The 4,823-nt window shown below is 33.3% G+C and overlaps 1 long non-coding RNA gene across 3 annotated transcripts; it reads left to right on the top strand.

The window, feature by feature from the left end:
* Positions 1–1,696: 1,696 nt before the first annotated feature.
* On the top strand, positions 1,697–4,461 carry LOC121223062 (uncharacterized). Of its 3 annotated transcripts, XR_005920407.1 has the most exons (5): positions 1,697–3,479; positions 3,557–3,662; positions 3,746–3,874; positions 3,947–4,046; positions 4,135–4,461. It is a non-coding gene; the product is annotated as an uncharacterized lncRNA (long non-coding RNA). The 3 variants fall into 3 exon arrangements; XR_005920406.1 differs by having other exon boundaries at positions 1,697–3,662; positions 3,947–4,066; XR_005920405.1 differs by having other exon boundaries at positions 1,697–3,662.
* The last annotated feature ends 362 nt before the right edge of the window (positions 4,462–4,823 follow it).

Consider the following 4,823-nt stretch of genomic DNA (forward strand, 5'->3'; position numbering starts at 1 on the left):
ATAATTAAATTTTAATGAAATTATTTTATATGTTAAATTGTGTTTGAATTTGTTGGATTCTGAATACAAAAGTTTTAGAATTGCTTAAATTTCTTCGATTCTATGGAGCAGATTAATTATTGGATTTGCTCTAATACGAACCTTAAGAAAGAAAAAGAAAATTCTTCTATATATCTTCGTTATGTGATGATTATTTTATTTGAATTGTAAAAAGATATCAATACTGAAACTAAAAAATAAAAGATGAGAGATATGCTGAGTATATTAAAGAAATGGTAATGGTCTGAAAACTCAGCCATTGACGTGAGAAAAAATTGGCAGATCACTGAAAGTGGCATGAAAAGCGATAGGTAATTGAGGACTTTTAGCATGCCATTCATTCTTTCACTCGTTTAGAGGGTGGCTACTGATGTTTGACCATTATGAACACCTCATGCTTTTCACAAGTGCTAAGCTTTTATTGTTAGGTCGTAATTATCATTTTCAGCTACCATTTCTTCGTATTTTTTTTCTTAAAAACAAGATAAAAAGTCTCTAGAAAATCAATTTAATAATTAGAAGTTGATGCATGGTATGTCACCTAAATAAGTCTGTTAACATGTCATGCTACATTCACATATATTTACAATATATATATGTGTGTGTGTGTGTGTGCAGGTTCTGAATGAATCTAGACACTGAAATGTCTAAACTAATATGATCCTAGACATCCATTTGTGCTCACGGGATCTTGACCTCCATCAAACTTCAACAATTTGGTCATGCTCCACCTCTATCCGATAACAAAATTGAGTCCTAGAAGGGGACGCATCATAGAATAGAACCAGTAACTTCATGCAAATTATGTGTAACAATGGCAAACCAAAACATCTTAACAAAGACAATGACATCAAACGCGCATTGCTTTGCAAGAGAAAATGGCATCACAATAGCCGATTCACACACAATCAACTCAAAAACAAAGCTACAAGCAAAAAGCATGAGAGCTGCAATTTTTAAACACATTAGTAGAATTTAATTTCACATAAAAAAATACTTAGCATGATATACACTCACTATCGATCCCATAGACATTGCACCAAAATCCAATGTTGTCTGTGTATCTGTCAGGATGTGTGATGATACCATGTGTAATTGCAAACAGTAAAGATTTTGTTATGAAATCGAAAACTCTTATTGCAGAACCCTTTATGAATATTTAAGAATTTGTTGACAATTAAGGTTGATACAAGTTCATCAATGCTTAAGTTGCTCACTGACATTTTCATAGACATCCCTAGCTAGCATAGGACCTAACAATGTATTCTAAGAAAAAAAACCATGAGATATTTCTTTAATATGTAAATATATTCAACAATACAATAAGCTGTTTGAGACTAACTATTTTTACAGTTGATAATCGCCATGTTTAAACCTAAATTAACCACAACCTATAAGAGTTTCATCAATCTTGGTAGTGGTTAGACAAATTCATGTAAACCACGAATTCTACGTTTAGGAAGAGGTGGGAGATTAGACAATCTCACAAAATTATCATTACTGACATCACAAGATTTCTTGCAGGAAAAAGTTATCTTCTTCTTCCTTGATAATTTGGAGCTACCAGTGCTTTCCTTAGCTTCACTTGACAAGTGCTTCATATTTCCCGCAGATTTGGTGCACTCTTTATAGGCCAGAAGAAAAGGGTCCTCTTGCCACCACTTCAAGCCGCCTTTCCCGGAAGGGCTCCCCTTCAGTTGTACAGATAATGGAGGAGGAGGTGGAACTTTCTTTTCATGAACCAAAATGCTGGACGAGCCACTAGGATCAGAAACATAATTTTTTGGTTCAAGTCATATAACTCTAAACCAATGGGACAGTCTTGATCATAATGGTTGACCTTGGGCTCGGACTTGGAGACCCCTGGCTTGTCCTCCCAAGAAAAGGGTATACTTCCTTCCATAGCTCATTTTGTCTGTATTAAAATGAAGCATTTGCTTGTTGTTTTGCTTATATTTTATACATTGGAAATGATGGTTTTGGAGAATAAATTTGTCACACAATCCACACATTGTAACTGCAAAGACAAGAATCCCTAAAGAGAGGAAGCCAATGAAACGTGAATATTCAGCAGCATTTTGCTTTTGAATGAATTTAACAAAAGAAAAAAAATGGTCGAAGTTGGATGAAATGTGCAATTCCAATTTTGGAGTAGACAAGAGTTACTAAAGAGCGTGTTTGTTAATTTAACAGTGACAAAACCCCAATGTTTCAATCTTGGAGTAGGTTAGGCTGCTAATAATTATAGTTATTGAAAAGTGTTAGTTTTAATTATTATTGATTTGTACTTTTAATTATAAACTCTTAAAGAAATACTTAACTCAGTTAGGTGATATGCCTTCTCCCAGTGAAAAAGATAACTTACTAATCAACAACCAAAACACAGTAATAAATTAGTGAGTAGAGTGGTAAGAAAAGTAATTAAACAGATTTTGATCAGTGCCATTATGATTGAAAAGGATCATATTTATGTATATACTCAAAGCATATTAGCCAGGAGAAGATCGGATTTGGCCAAATATTTTTCTTTTACAAACTTAGGCTGAGAGACAAAATTACAAAACTTTAGAAGCAAATTTTCTATGGTAAAATAAATGTGATTATAATGTTGGGTTGACGGCCAAAATTAAGGAAAACAAATGATTGGATTATAAGGTGAAAAACAGTAGCCCAAGAAAATAGATATTTTGTATCATCTGTTGTGATTTTAAATTTAATATGAAAAATCTATTTTCCATTTTTCATAAGTTAGAAAAGAATAAAAAATATGGATGAATTTTATGAGACTTGAAAATATACTCCTTTATGTTAAGTATCAATAAAGGAGGAGATATGAAAAAAGATGTGGTGTAGTTGATGGAGGTCGGTTTATCTAGTCTTAGTGGAGAGTTAAAGAATGTAAGTGAATAAGGAAATTGAGGATACAAACGTGTAAGTTGAGGATGATATGGGGGCTTGATTGCTTGAGGGTCGACCCCTCTTTTATTGCATCAGAGGTATATATAGGGGAGGTTTCATATGCGAGGATAGTAACATGACGAGTTTGCTACCAATTAAGTCATCATTATGAGATACAAAAAAAAAATGTTTGCTGATGGGATACATTCTATTTTTTTTAACCGTAATGCAGAGTATTCGGGTGTGGGGTTTGGTGGCCTAAACACTTTGTTAAAGTGTCTTCAAACAAAATTCTTTGTTTTGATTCATTGAACCGGTATGTGGGAGTTGCCTTAGGAGATAGTTGGATCTCACCAGAGGATTTTGCAGTATCTTCATGTAATTTGTTAAATTCTCAGGGAAATTTGCAGAATTCAATGCTTGCATTTGGGTATTATCTAAGTTTTCTTCCCTCCACAATATGGATGATTACAATTTTCTTGGGGGCCTCTTCTTAAAGATGTTTCAAGGCTAGACAAAAATGGCCTGGAAAAATCAAACAGGTTTTTTGTTCCCCCGTTCTTTTGCCAAAAAGCAAATGCATTTATGTTATCTAATAAAATCCCATTTGGAAAATCAGTCTAGCTAAGAAGATTAGCCATCAACTCAAAGATGGTCAATATACTGATGCAGCTGATACATAGAGTCGACTTGAGTGTGTAATTGGCGCCAACAACAATTCAGTGGTATGCTAATTTTTCACTTCTTTTTATCACAATTGACCACAAAATTATTTTTTTAATCCCCCTAATTATGAGTAAATTCGCAGGATTTCTACTATTTTCTTTTGGGTTTAGAGATGAGACTTGTAGCTTTAACAACAGCATTTTCCAATGGAGCTTTTTCAGTCGATAGATACTTAAGATATTGCTTAGCTAAATATTGTGATGACCATAAGGTAAGGATCGGTTACGTTTTTACTTCGACAAGAGTCGCAAATTGGTGTAATGTCTAAAGAATTCTTTTCCAGAATCATAGCAAGAAATCGTTAAGTAAGAGGTTGGAGCGGTTCATTGTGAAGACGACTGAAGCTGGATACTTTCAGTCGTTTGCTGTTAAATTCAACCAAGGTGAAAAATATGGAACTAAGGTAGAAAAAAAGTTATAATATGATATGTTTATCGAATGAACTTATTTATTTGAAACCTGTTCTTGCAGTGATCGGACGCCAAGAGACTCGAGCATTTGATGGCGCCAGCGTTGATAATGATGCAACTCAAAGAAAACAACATAGACAACTTGAAAGACAAACAATTTGTTCATAGTCTAGTTCACATGCTATAGCCTATATATGCCATCGCCCCAGAATGTAGATATACTTGCATCAAATGTATCAAGAAGCTCGTACAATATCCTAAGATTGTAAAGTGGTTCCTATCGGACCTTGTATATCGCTTACCTTTACGCTGGTGTTCATGCATTATGATGCTAAAAGTATTAGAATTTTAAATTATCATAGTTGGCAAGTAACTTACCTTTCAACTAGATAACTTGAGGATTTGGATATTATAAAATAAATCTAACCTATTTAAACATAATCTTATGTTTATGCTAATTACTTTAAATAGTAAAAGTAAATTACTATTAAATAGAATAAAACAAAATTATTAGTATAGAACATTCAATAAATATTAAATATTGAGTCATCTTAATGTAAATATGGTTTTTGCCGGCACTTTAAAATGCTTTCAAAAGTATTTTACATATAACAGGGGTTAAAATTGTTGGGAAAATTTTTGTCAGCAAATGTTAACACTTTATTGGCATTTTTGGTTAACCCACTGGAAACTTTTTATCGCACTTGCTTAGTCGACAGTCAAAGAGCTATCGGGAAATTTAATACTGAC

Source organism: Gossypium hirsutum, chromosome D11, assembly GCF_007990345.1.
Source record: "Gossypium hirsutum isolate 1008001.06 chromosome D11, Gossypium_hirsutum_v2.1, whole genome shotgun sequence".
Lineage (NCBI taxonomy): Eukaryota > Viridiplantae > Streptophyta > Magnoliopsida > Malvales > Malvaceae > Gossypium > Gossypium hirsutum.